The sequence below is a fragment of the Prionailurus viverrinus genome, chromosome B4, assembly GCF_022837055.1.
Source record: "Prionailurus viverrinus isolate Anna chromosome B4, UM_Priviv_1.0, whole genome shotgun sequence".
NCBI lineage: Eukaryota > Metazoa > Chordata > Mammalia > Carnivora > Felidae > Prionailurus > Prionailurus viverrinus.
This window is the reverse complement of record NC_062567.1, coordinates 39,989,284-40,003,686: the sequence shown is the minus strand read 5'-3', so window position 1 is coordinate 40,003,686 and position 14,403 is coordinate 39,989,284. Positions and strand designations below refer to the sequence as shown.

The 14,403-nt window shown below is 41.6% G+C and overlaps 1 protein-coding gene across 4 annotated transcripts in view; it reads right to left on the bottom strand.

Annotated features, from left to right (window-relative positions):
• Positions 1 to 13,833, bottom strand: part of RIMKLB (ribosomal modification protein rimK like family member B) — a 70,879-nt gene extending 57,046 nt beyond the window's left edge. For 3 of the 4 annotated variants that reach the window (XR_007154116.1, XR_007154117.1, XM_047867767.1), the window contains exon 1: positions 13,525 to 13,832. The gene's annotated coding sequence lies outside the window, so the exon portion shown is untranslated. Of the gene's footprint in view, positions 1 to 13,524 lie in introns of all 4 variants that reach the window. The other variant, XM_047867768.1, reaches the window with a different exon arrangement.
• Positions 13,834 to 14,403: the final 570 nt, after the last annotated feature.

Here is a 14,403-nt window from a genome sequence, read left to right as displayed (position 1 = left end):
CAATGGTTGTGGTTCCTCAAAGCCCACCTAGAGGCAGTTAATATGGCAAGATCTGGGGATCATCACCTTGCCCTGCACCAAAGTATCTTTGTTCATATGGAATATATTTTATCAGCTTCAAAAGATTCTCATGTCATGTCTTGCTTTTCATGTAAAGAATCACAGAGGTATGACACACTGTGTTCCAAAATATTCTTTCTGTATACCAAGTACATGACATTCCCAGTTTGAAAAGGGCAAGTAAGCTTAAACTCTAGCTTGTCACTTACTGTTCCACTGGTACTGGTATTTTCAAGTGACACCTGTCCAATTTTTTATCCAGTATAATTTCATAGTAATCTCCAAAGTCTAGTTCACTGACAGAGAAAGAAAGAACACAACCTCTCCTCAACCGAATGGTCCACTTTTATTTCGACAGGTTAAGGGGCCACTGGTGGTCCCCAGGTACCCAGGGTCGCTTGCCTTTATCAGGCTGCTCCACTGAGATTCACATCTAACAATAACCAGGAAACAATCAGGAAAAGATTGTCCAACCACCAAGGCAAAAGCTTTGCTTTCATTCTCTCCCCTTCCCAACCCTCACACTGGCCCTCCTGCTCTGGGAGACCTCCAAAACATTCCTGTGGGCCAGGCAGAGACCAGTAGGCCAGGGTCTCTTCCAACATATCTATTTCTCCCATCCATAAACATGAGGGGAAAAAGAAAAACAAAACTGCTGATAAATCAAAAGCGTTATGATAAATCTACAGAGGTCAGAAGACCAAAAGTACACAAATAAAATGATAGTCCTGAGTCCTTAAAAAACAATTTTTTTTGTGATTACATTCACTATTTTAAATGTCAGAAAAGAGTCCCTTGTAAAATAAAATGGTTCCTTTATTCCCCCTGACATTTAAAGGAGTTAAGTTTGGTTACTTACTATTAGAAAAGAGTTTAAGGGCACTTGGGTGGCTCAGTCAGTTAAGTGTCCCAACTCTTGGTTTCAGCTCAGGTCATGATATCACAGTTCATGAGTTAGAGTCCAGCACTGGGCTCTGCACTGACAGTGTGAAGCCTGCTTGGGACTCTCTGTCTCCCTCCCTCTCCTCCCCAGCTCACTCTCTATTTCTCTTTAAAAAAATACTTTAAAAAAGAGTTTATTCTCCAACAGTGTTAAGATAAACACAGCATTTGTAAATGTCCACATATACAAAAGAATATAGTATTTCTGCTCTTAGAATGTAAATTCAGATCAACTAATTCCTGTCCTCGATTTATTTCTCCCACAGTATCAAGGAAAATGATATACAAATATCAGATATAGAATAAATGCTACTGAGTAACTACAAAAACAGTTGTTTTTTTTTTTCAATAAAGAGATATTCAACAGTGAAATTTTAGTTTTATATTAGAGATAGTTTTCCCATGCAAACTTCTGGATATACAAACCAATAAAAAAATATACTGCCATCTGTCAATTGTACAGGCAAGGCTAATTACATGGGAATCATAAATAAAGTGCATCATTCATTTTTCTCATGAAGCCACTTCCCAATGTTAATTATTTTGCTAGGAAAAAAGCAAAAATATCAATCTACCATTTGAAGACCTTAAGGCACCTCTTACTACAAGGAAAATCATTTATTCCAGATAAGACACAGCATATGAACTTAGAATCTAAAGACTGAAAAAGAATAAAGGTTAGAGGAAGGGAAGCAAAAATAATATAAAAACAAGGAGGGGGACAAAACATAAAGAGACTCTTAAACATAGAGAACAAACAGAGGGTTGCTGGAGGGGTTGTGGGAGGGGGGATGCTTTCTCTGTACATAATCCCCAGGGCTTCCTTCTTAAACCCTTCACTCCTTTCTCTAGAAATTTCATCCTCAGCCAGGCTTCAACTATTATCATTAAAATCTGAATGTATCATTGACCCACTAAATATCTTTCCAACCTGGAGTTCTCAACTGTATTTGAGATCCTATTTCAATCTGCTTAGTAGGCATCCCTAACTAAATGCCACAAACATTGCCTCAGTTGAGCAAGTAAAATTCTGAAGTTTTTTTATTCACATACCTAAACACCTTGAATTCCCATTTTAATAGTTCAATATTATGCGTCAGCCTGGCTAGACAATGGTGCCTCGTTTGGTCTAATTCTAGTCTACATGTAGCTATGTAGGTACTTTGGAAATATGATTAAAGTTTATATAATCAGTCGACTCTGAGTGAAGGAAATTACCCTCTATGACATGGGTGGACCCCATCCAATCAGTGGAAGGTGTGAACAACAAAAAAGGGTTTCCAAGAGAAGGAACTCTGCATCAACACATTAACACAGAGGTTCCTGCCTGAGTTTCTAACCCATTGGTCTGCCCTACAAATTTCAGACGTGCCACAATCACACTAACCAATCCCTTAAAGTTAATTTCTATTTCCTTCTTTCTCTCTTTCCCCCCTTTCTCCTTCCCTCCCTCCGTACATCCCTCTCCCTCCACATGTATACAATTTCTTACCGGTTCTGTTTCTCAGAAGAATACTGCCGGATATACTCATCCTAATTTAAGCATTTAATTCAGAAACTCTGGCATCATTTTCTTCTATTTTTCTTCACTACGTAAACATACAATTACAACAGTAATTCTATTTTCTAAATACCACTTGAATTTCCTATTCATCCCCAGTACATGCAACATTTTGCACCTAAAAACACCTCCAAACTAATCTTCTACCCTCTCTTCTCTCTCATTTACCAATTTCCTGAACACATTGTATTCTCTCATGCTTCCTTTTGCTTAGAATATACATCCTAAGCCTACCTTAGTAAATACTGGCTCACTAGTTAATACATCTGTTAAATTTTTCTGACTCATAAAAATCATCCTAACTCCATGAATCTACATTATCTTATTATACACATATTCTGGTAATTATCACAGTATGTTGTAATTAATTTTTTTTTTATACTGTCAGTGCTATAAGATGAATTTTTAAAAGAGTATGCATGGGTGGCTCAGTCGGTTGAGCATCTGGACTTCAGCTCAGGTCATGGTCTCCCAGTTTGAGTTCGAGTCCTGCATCGGGCTCAGAACCTGGAGCCTGCTTTGGATTCTGTGTCTCCCTCTCTCTCTGTCCCTCCCCCACCTCACACTCTGTCTCTCTCTCTCTCTCTCAAAAATAAATAAACATTAAAAAGAAACCTTGTTAATAAAAAAAAATTATAAATAAAACCTTTAAAAAAAAGGAAGGGTGAAAAGGAAGAACCATACCATTTGGGGATAGGAGGTGATTTTTGTAGCTCTTATTAAGGTACAGAAAACGACTGAATGGTAACTTGAAAACCTCAGAAGAGTCTCAGAAATAACCAAATAATAGTCTTAGTCCAATTACCCCATTACTCACTAACAATGTTCATCAATAAATAATCTCTTAAAAAATGTCCCTCTGAAATCTGGATAGTTCCTATAAAATCTCATCCTTTACCTAAGATGCCACATAAAATAAGATCACTGTTTAGGTGTTCTGAGTTTATAGAAAATGCCATGTTCTTTGCCACATTAACTTTAAGGCAGACCGGAATGCTTTGAAAGTAGGAGCAAAAGGCTAGATATTAATCAAAGTTGTCTTTAGCTATGACAGAAAAGAAATGTATGATAGCCCTCACAACCCCCTCCTTATATTGAAAAGGATATACCTCAAAAATAGAGCAAACCAATAAGTTCCTAAAGGTTACATGACACACTCATTCACATTCTCTCCTTTTTATAGCGCTTGTAATTACCTATGATACTGTTTTTTTTTTAAGCTACATATGTGATTATGGGGGGAAAGAGAGGGCAATGATTTTCCTACCCAATCTCAAGAAGATCCCTTTATCAAAAGACTGAAAAAAAAAATGAGTGATGAAACAGAAAAACCAATGAAGGTAAGAAAAGGCAACACTTTGAAATATATAGACAAGTGCCTACAAATTCCCTTTCCTCATACAAAGAAACATGTGCAGGACAAAGGCAAAATAATGCACACAGATAAGGTTAAAACTATTCTCCATTTACAGCTCATGAAACACATTCCACATATATTTTCTAATCTAATCTGCATGTAATTACGTGAGGAATACACACATATATCTTCCCATTTTAAAGAAACAGCCTGACCGTTTAAGTTATCATGAGCTTATCACAATAACGGAGCCAGGACTAAGATTCAGGTTTTCTGATTTCTTTCTACTTTTTTCTACCATACCTAAAGACAATGAAAGGAATTTGGATAAATATTTTTAAAAACCCACATTATACCATGGTAGGCGATTTATTTGTATCTTCTCATTCAATCCTCACAACCATCCCTTTGGTGCATTACTGTCTTCATTTGTTAGCTGAATTCGTTCTAGCCAAGAAGTTAAGTGGTAAAGCCGAGTGAATTCAAATTCCACACTCCATGGCACAGACTGCCACTTCCTTCCCAATATCCATTTTCTAATGACTCCTTAGTAATAAGATATCCAATATCTAGCTAAGCACAATGCCATGTAACGAACAGACTATATTCTCTAGGCTTTCTTACAACTAGATGTGATCATATAAGTAAATTTTACTCAATAAGAGCTGAGTGAAAGTACTGCACTGAAATTTTCAGAACACATACTTAAGAGGTATACTACACTATTCCTTGGCCCTTCCTCCACCCTACCTGGAATGTAAGTGTTATGGCTACAGCTCTAACAACCACCTGGACTATGAAGACAGGAGTGAAAAGTGAACCCTAGGAAAAACACAGCGACATGTTAAAACTTGAATGCCTGACAACTGTGTAGTGCTGTGACCCTGGACTACCTACTACCTTTTTTGCTTATGTAAATGATATCTGGGAATTCTTTATTATAGGCCATAAAACCTTACCTTAACAAGTATAGTCTATCATACCTTGGTCAAATCTTATAGGAAAATTTTCCCTTGACATTAAAATTTTTGTATGAAAATATTCCCTTGACATTGAAATATTCCCTTGACATTAAAATACCAGTAAGTATTGGTATCGATGATAAGAGGCAGTTTCTTTTTACACTAACAAGATCATCATCTTACATTTCATCATTTCACTTTTACATTTATTTTTACAACATCCCTGGAGAAGTATTTCTATATCCCTCTCTCAAAAAAAAAAGAAAACTGTTCAAAGTCAAACACCGGTCATAATCTCAGATCAATTAAGAATCTAAATGCTAAAAACACTAAGTATTCGATTAAATACATTTAATTTAAAAATTAGTATTTCAGTGCCTACTATGCACTCTAAAATATCATGGTAAACGAAATAGACATACTCCCAGCCCTCACAGAGCTTTTTAAAAAGGATGTGATAATAAAACATCACAAAAAAAGATGCTCAACATCACTAATCATTAGGAAAACACAAATCAAAACCAAATAATTAACTCGCACACACTGGAGGTCTACTGTCAAAAAACAAAAAATCACAAATGTTGGGGAGAATGTGGAGAAACCTGAAGCCTTGAAAATTGTTGGCTGGAATGTGAAATGGTGCAGCTGCTATTAAAAATAGTATGGCAGGCGCACCTGAGTGGCTCAGTCGGTTAAGCATCCAACTTCGGCTCAGGTCATGATCTCACCTTTCATCAGTTCAAGCCCGCATCGGGCTCTGGGCTGACAGCTCAGAACCTGGAGCCCGCTTCAGATTCTGTGTCTCCCTCTCTCTCTGCCCCGCCCCTGCTCATGCTCTGTCCCTCACATTTTCTCAAAAATAAATAAATATTAAAAAAAATATTTTTAATAGTATGGCAGTTCCTCAAAAAAATAAAAATAGAAATATTGTATGATCCAGTAATTCTAGTTGTAGGTATATAACCAAAAGAACTGAAAACAGAGTCTTCAAAGAAGAATCTTCATACACATGTTCATAGCAGCATTACAACAGCTAAAAGGTGGAAGCAACCCAAGCCTTCGGTTGACAGATGAATATATAAGATACAGTGTGTACATACAATGCCTTAAAAAGGAGTTAAATTCCAATACATGCTGCTACACGGATAAACCTGGAGGACATTATGCACCAGTATGTAAAATATATAATGTGTCAATCCACAGAAAGTAGAATGGTGGTTGCCACAGGCTGGGGTGTTGGGAGAATGAGGAGTTAGTTATATGGGTATACAGTTTCAGTTCTGCAATATATAGAGTTCGGGAAATGAATACGGTAGATAGTTGCATAAGAATATGAATATAATTAATATCACTAACCTGTGTACCTAAAAAAATGATTAAGGAGGTAAATTTTATGCTGTATATTTTACCACAATAAAAAGAAAACTGGAGAAAAACAAACATCATGAGCAAATTAAAAAGCATATTTACATATATTCAACTAAAAGATCAGAAAATTATGTTACCTTTACTTAAATTACCTGTAGCTTTGTTATTCAAAGCTTTGTTATTCAAAGCTACAGGTAATTTAACAGTCTGTTATATAAAAATGGTGTGGTGTACAAAACTAAACTTTTAAAAAAAAGTTTTCTCTGAATGGTACCCCTGGCTGGCTCAGTTGGTAGAGCATATGACTCTTGATCTCTGGGTTCCTACGTTCGAGCTCCACATTTGGGTATAGGGAATACTTAAAAAATCTTTTTTTAAAAAGCATGTCAAGGGGTGCTTGGATGGCTCCGCCAGTTACGCGTCTGTATCTTGATTTCATCTTAGGTCATGATCTCACGGTTTGCGAGATGGATCATCGGGCTCTGTGCTGACAGCAGAGTCTACATGGGATTCTCTCTCCCTCTCTTTCTGCCCTTCCCACACTCCCACTCTCTCTCTTTCAAAATGAGTAAACTTTAAATAAAGTTTTCTCACAAATAAAGTTCTCAGCAACCCAAATAAAACTTCTAATGATTTCACTTAACACAGGAATGTTAAATCAATGTATCTCTTTCTGGAACATGGCACAAAATTTTCAAAGTCTTCCTGAGACTCAAAGGGTAGTATGGCTTACTCAGAGCTCATGTTTAGAGGCACCTGGCTGGTTCAGTCAGTAGAGCATTTGACTCTTGATTTTGGGGTTGTGAGTTCAAGACCCACACTGGGTACAAAAATTACTTTGAAAATATAAATAAAATCTAGGGGCACCTGGATGGTTCAGTGAGTTAAGCATCTGACTTTGGCTCAGGTCATGATTTCACATGGTTTGTGAATTTGAGCCCAGCATTGAGCACTGTGCTAACAGCTCAGAGCCTGGAGCCTGCTTCAGATTCTCTGTCTCTGTCTCTGTCTCCCTCTCCTGGTTGTGCTCTCTCTCAAAAATAAACATTGGGGTATTGGCACCAGAACAGACACATAGACCAATGGAATAGAATAGAAACCCCAGAACTAGACCCACAAACGTATGGCCAACTCATCTTTGACAAAGCAGGAAAGAACATCCAATGGAAAAAAGACAGCCTCTTTAACAAATGGTGCTGGGAGAATTGGACAGCAACATGCAGAAGGTTGAAACTAGACCACTTTCTCACACCATTCACAAAAATAAACTCAAAATGGATAAAGGACCTAAATGTGAGACAAGAAACCATCAAAACCTTAGAGGAGAAAGCAGGAAAAGACCTCTCTGACCTCAGCCGTAGCAATCTCTTACTCGACACATCCCCAAAGGCAAGGGAATTAAAAGCAAAAGTGAATTACTGGGACCTTATGAAGATAAAAAGCTTCTGCACAGCAAAGGAAACAACCAACAAAACTAAAAGGCAACCAACGGAATGGGAAAAGATATTCGCAAATGACATATCGGACAAAGGGCTAGTATCCAAAATCTATAAAGAGCTCACCAAACTCCAAACCCGAAAAACAAATAACCCAGTGAAGAAATGGGCAGAAAACATGAATAGACACTTCTCTAAAGAAGACATCCGGATGGCCAACAGGCACATGAAAAGATGTTCAGCGTCGCTCCTTATCAGGGAAATACAAATCAAAACCACACTCAGGTATCACCTCACGCCAGTCAGAGTGGCCAAAATGAACAAATCAGGAGACTATAGATGCTGGAGAGGATGTGGAGAGACGGGAACCCTCTTGCACTGTTGGTGGGAATGCAAATTGGTGCAGCCGCTCTGGAAAGCAGTGTGGAGGTTCCTCAGAAAATTAAAAATAGACCTACCCTATGACCCAGCAATAGCACTGCTAGGAATTTATCCAAGGGATACAGGAGTACTGATGCATAGGGCCACTTGTACCCCAATGTTCATAGCAGCACTCTCAACAATAGCCAAATTATGGAAAGAGCCTAAATGTCCATCAACTGATGAATGGATAAAGAAATTGTGGTTTATATACACAATGGAATATTACGTGGCAATGAGAAAAAATGAAATATGGCCTTTTGTAGCAACGTGGATGGAACTGGAGAGTGTGATGCTAAGTGAAATAAGCCATACAGAGAAAGACAGATACCATATGGTTTCACTCTTATGTGGATCCTGAGAAACTTACCAGGAACCCATGGGGGAGGGGAAGGAAAAAAAAAAAAAAAAAGAGGTTAGAGTGGGAGACAGCCAAAGCATAAGAGACTGTTAAAAACCGAGAACTGAGGGTTGATGGAGAGTGGGAGGGAGGGGAGGGTGGGTGATGGGTATTGAGGAGGGCACCTTTTGGGATGAGCACTGGGTGTTGTATGGAAACCAATTTGTCAATAAATTTCATAAAAAAAAAAAAAAAAAAAAAAGTACAATATCCAAAAAAATAAATAAATAAATAAATAAATAAATAAATAAATAAATAAAAATAATAAACATTGGGACACCTGGGTGGGTCAGTGGGTTGAGTGTCCGACTTCGGCTCAGGTCACGATCTCACGGTTCATGAGTTTGAGCCCTGCATCAAGGCTCAACGGTGTCAGCGTGAGGCCTGCTTTGGATCCTCTGTCTCCTCCTCTCTCTTTGCTCATGTGCTATCTCTCACTCTCTCTCTCTCTCTCTCTCTCTCAAAATAAATAAATAAATAAGATCTTTATTTTAAAAAAAAGTTCATCATGTTTAACATGTTAAATGTTGGGCCTTCCTTCTAAATTCTCTTTCTGGACATTACCTTGAAAAATGAGTTGGGAAGATATTACTATATTCAAGTTGAAGGTTTTACAAACATGGCTAACTAATTCACATGTCAAAGGAATAAGCTAACAATTAAAAACCACAATGAATCAGGAAAAATTTCAAAGTTCCTGTTTGGACAAACCTGCAAGATATTTCCAAAATGTAGTTTTCTGATAAACTATCAAAGTCTAAAATGCTGCCAAATATGGGAAAGTGGAGCAGTAAGAGAGAACTAGTGTGACCTAATATCGCAAATCCATATTCTATTTGGAGACCTTATTTCTATATTGCTAAGAACATGAAGTCAAGAGCTAGTAACAGGAAAGGTTAGGGGGAGGGAGGAGGTGGGAGGGGAGGGAGGGGGGGAGGGAGAGGGGAGAGAGAAAGAAATGAAAAGGAGCTGAACAGAGCAAAAACATTTAAGTAAGGGGTAGGTTTGAAATTTTGTTTTTATTTTAATTCCAGTTAACATATGGTGTTGTATTAGTTTCAGGTGTACAGTATAGTGGTACAACAATTGTAAATTTTTTTTTTCTTGGTCACAACTTGGTGATATGCTGCCACTTTTGAAAGAAAGGAAGTAAAAATTAATTTGGCATATCGATGTTTACACAAACTTGTTACTTTATCAATTCATAAATCGATACACATTTTACAATAATCTAGCAGACTCCTCCGGACACTGATGGGCGAACAGACTGCCACATGAAAAAATCAAGGATCAATGAAATTAGACTGTGAACTCCATGAAGACAGAATCCTTATTTTATTCTCTATTATCTCCAGCAAGCAACATAAAACCTCATCTATGACAGGTAAATGTTAAGCATTAGGGGTTAGGAGTTATTTTAAAGGGGTCTGTTATATTGATTCGTAAGGCAGGATCAAAAAACACAGCTATTTTCAATATTTAATAGCAGGCAAATGCATACCCCGTAAGATCTAAACATAACTGTCAAAAATTCATAATTTATCTTTTCAATTTCTCATATAAATAAACAACCCAATGGGGCGCTTGGGTTACTCAGTTGGGTGAACGTCTGACTTTGGCTCAGGACATGATCTCACAGTTCATGAGTTCAAGCCCCACATCTGGCTGTTAGCGCAGAGCCTGCTTCAGATCCTCCGTCCCCTTCTTATTCTGCCCCCACCCCGTGCACCATCTCCCTCTCAAAAATAAACAAACATTTGGGGGGGAAAAAAACACAAAAAACCCAAGCCTAATGCTACTTTCCATCACCATTATACATCTCATCCTGAAATAATTACCTTTGCTAACAATAAAAGTCAGAAGGAAAAAAAACCTGTAATTTCAGTAAAAGCAGTTAAAAAATATAAATAAATAAGCAGATGGGTTCCATGCAGACCAAGCTCTAAGGGAGTAGAGCTGGCTAGCTCTGTAGCTTTTGTCCTCCAAGCCAATTTTGAAAGGAAAAACACACTGGAAAAGAAAACATTGAAAAAACAGCATGGCATGATTTATCATGAAGTCAGAAAGTCAGTCCTTTTCTGCAAATCTAATATGTACATAGGCACATATTGTGCACAAATCTAAAACACATTATGTACAGATATTTTGGGGGGTAGTATGTTATTATTTCTTAACAGCCCCTAATACGACGAAAAGGAAGACTCCCAAATAATGAAAGACAGTTTCCCCAATATCTGTACCTAATCTCTCCTACTCGACCTCTCTTGAAACAACTGTGTATGCCAGTACAGTTAACATTAACATATTTTTATTCTTCCTATCACAATCTATGCCCAGACATTAAAATAACATTAGATTATAATTTCAAAGCTCTTTCCCCATATGCCTATGACTTAATCCCACTTGCAGAGATTACTCTGTAACCTAACTTGCCATAAACTCTCTACAAATCCACAGCACTAAGTAACCCCCAAAACGGTGTAAGCAACATACAAACTCCCCCTTCCTTACTTGCGTTTGGTTTTCTGTCACTCTTGTCGTGTTGTTCCTACGTTCCTCCACCCACTTTCATGCAGTTTAAGTCTCTATGCCCGCTCCCCAGAGGAAGATGATAAAAGCTACTTCTCAAACTGTGCATCAACTGGCCCTGTTCTTTCCCCTTCCCCCAAATCCTTCCAGTGTTATGTTCTTTCAGGTCATAGACAGGGGAGAAGTTTTGAGAAATCAATCTAGTGATTTACCCCAGTAATCCCAGGTGGATACAAACTGAGGAAAACAAGAATTGGGAGGTATTTTTTTTTAGCCATGGTTCATCCTGTACCCCAACACACTAATGCCTGAAGTCTGGCTGGCATTCATTGGTCCTATGTAAAAACATGTTCTCTTTAGTGTATGCCTTCATAATACAGCTAAGAAGGGGTAGGGGATGTATAAAACATTGCTTGTGATTTCCTGGTGGAGAGGGAAAAGGAACTGAATGAGAAGGAAAAGAAAAAAAAAGGGAAATTTCTGGTTGCCACTCAATGAATCTAAGAAAATGAAAAAAAATTAAAAGCTATCCACCAGCAACTAAGTGGAATTTTAGCTGGTAGCCCAAAGTCTAAAGGTTAGTCATACAACTCCTTCCCCCCCTGCAGGGGGAAAGGAGGGAACAGAAAAATGGACCTTCAATGAGTGGGGGATTCTAGTGACTGGATTTGATGTTCTTGGCTCCCCGTTGTCAGCATCAGAGTGCCCCCCCCTCCCCAACAAGCAGACTCTGGCACCTGGTGGGGGCAAGAGAAAACAAGAGGAAAAAAAAGGAGACAGAGAAAGATGAAAACATCAACAGCCATCTTGCCAAACTAACAACCAAATCTTTGACATGAAAGAAGCAAAGTCATTGCACTAACCAAGATAGAAAGGAATAAACAAAAGATCACCTCCAAAGAAAAATAGGCCTCCTCCCCTTTGACATACTGACCAAATAACACACAGCAACCATTAGAAGAGAAATTTAACTATGACTGTCATTTTTGAAAATTAGAGGTGGTCATTCTAGAAGTTCGAAAATAAATGTTCAATCTCCATGACTGGAATTTCAGAGTGTTTCATTCCAAATGAATATCTTATAGTATTCTGACAGTGAATTCTTTGTAAGAAACAGGAAAAAAAAAAATGACCTTTCAACTGCCCAATGGTGTTAAAGACCTAACGAAATTTACATAGCATTTAAATTTTAAAAGGTTACATTTGGGGCGCCTGAGTGGCGCAGTCGGTTAAGCGTCCGACTTCAGCCAGGTCACGATCTCGCGGTCCGTGAGTTCGAGCCCCGTGTCGGGCTCTGGGCTGATGGCTCGGAGCCTGGAGCCTGTTTCCGATTCTGTGTCTCCCTCTCTCTCTGCCCCTCCCCCGTCCATGCTCTGTCTCTCACTGTCCCAAAAATAAATAAAAAACGTTGAAAAAAAAATTTTTTTTTAAAAAGGTTACATTTAATAATTAAGAACTTCGGTACATACAATAAACACCAGGCCCACAAAAAAAGAGTGTCTTCCATATTAGGCTGCCTCACGTACTTTCCGTTCAGGTTTAGAATTTAATCCAACTCCCCAAAGATGTGAGAACAATTTATGTAATTAATGGGAAAATAACAGCACGCCAAAAGAATGCACATCGGAAGTTACAGTCAACACGGGTAGCCTAACAACCTCACTCATAGAATGCAATTACCGCCCCCTCTCTATTCACACCTACAAGTGGGGTAAAATACTGGGATTACAAATCTGCCATCTGAGATAAGGACACATTAGTAAGGCAAATGTGAAGTTATTATCTAACTAGTTTGGGTTTGTTTTTTTTTTAAAGGGAGGGGGGCAAGGTTTGCATCATGGTCAAATGCCTTAAAAAAAAGAAAAATCGAACGAGCCAAGCAGTTATTTGTCACCCCATTCTTACTCAGAGCTCTGCCAAAGGCAAAGGAGGCAGGACTGTCACACTCTCTAAAATTTCACACGTAAGGAGGAAACCATGGGATTTAAACCATACTAAGTGCAGGACGAACACCACATCCTCCTCCCTCGGCCACACCACAGGAATGTGTCTGATGGAAGCGGGGGCAGGAGCGATCACCACACGCTGGAGGACAGGTTGGCACAACGCGTGTTCTACTCCAACGAGCACTCCCAGGGTTACCACACCCCCCTCACAAACAGGGGGAAGCACACTTCACGCCCGAGGACGCCGCCTGCCCCCGGCAGTTCTCACCCGTCACACGCACCCGGCGACCTCGGCCCCCTCCCAGCACGCCGACCGGGCCGGGGCTCCCCACCGCCCCCCCGCGGCGGGGCGACCCCCCCCCCCCCGCCGGGCTTCACTAGCCCCCCGGCCCCCGGCGCGCCCCGCCCGGCCGAGCCCCTGCTCGTCGCCGAGTCCCTAAGGCCGCAGTCGCCCATTTGGGGGAGGGGCTGGGGGGGGCGGCGGCGGGCGCGCCGCCGCCTCACGCCACTACACCGGGGGAGGGAAGCGATCGCACCGCTCACCTGGCTCCGGCGGCTCCTCCCTCGCTCTCGGCCAGCGGAGCCGGGCTGGGGCCTCCGAGGGAACCGCGGGCTGCCGGGCAGGCTGGCTGGAAGTCCGAGAAGGAGAGGAGGGGGAGGGGGTCGGGATGCCGGGAGCCGCCTCCTTTCTCCTCCGCCACCGCGGCTCCCGCAGCCAGGCCGGGCACCCTCGCACACTCGCCCACTTTCTCACAGCCTCGCGGTGGGTCTGGCTGTCCCTCACCCCCACTCCCACGCACTCCCACACGCACTCCCACACACACTCCCACACACACACACACACACACTCGCCCCCACCCCCAAACACACTCTCACACCCGGCCGCTCCTCGCTCCCTCACTCGCCTGTAGTGCGCGCGCGCGCGCGCAACCCCGCTCACACACAGCGCGCGCGACGCCGGCGGAGACCGCCCCGCGCTCCCCCAGACCGAGGCGCCGCGCGCCGCCCGCCCGCGTGCAGAGGACCCTCGCGCGCCCCGGCCCCGCCCCCCAGGCGCGGCGGCGCGGCGGGCGGGGGGCGAGGGGCCGGGCCAGCCAGCCAGCCAGCCAGCCGAGCCCGGCCTAGCGGATCCATCCAACACCTGCGTCGAGACCCGCCCTCCAGGCTCCGCGTCCCCACTCGCAGCCATCGTCAGCCTCTCGGGTGGTAGAGGGGCGATGGAGCGCGAGTGCCGAGAGGGAAATGGGAGCGCGAGAGCGCTTCGAGGACGCGCTTTCCCCACCCGCCCCCAAACCGTCCTTACTAAGGAAGGGAAACGCGGGGGGGTGGGGGGGGAGACGAGGTTTGTTCCCACCTCGAAACCGCGAGATTGATTCCTTCCGTTGTACACCCTCCCTGCCCTCACATTCCCTCCTCTGGCCC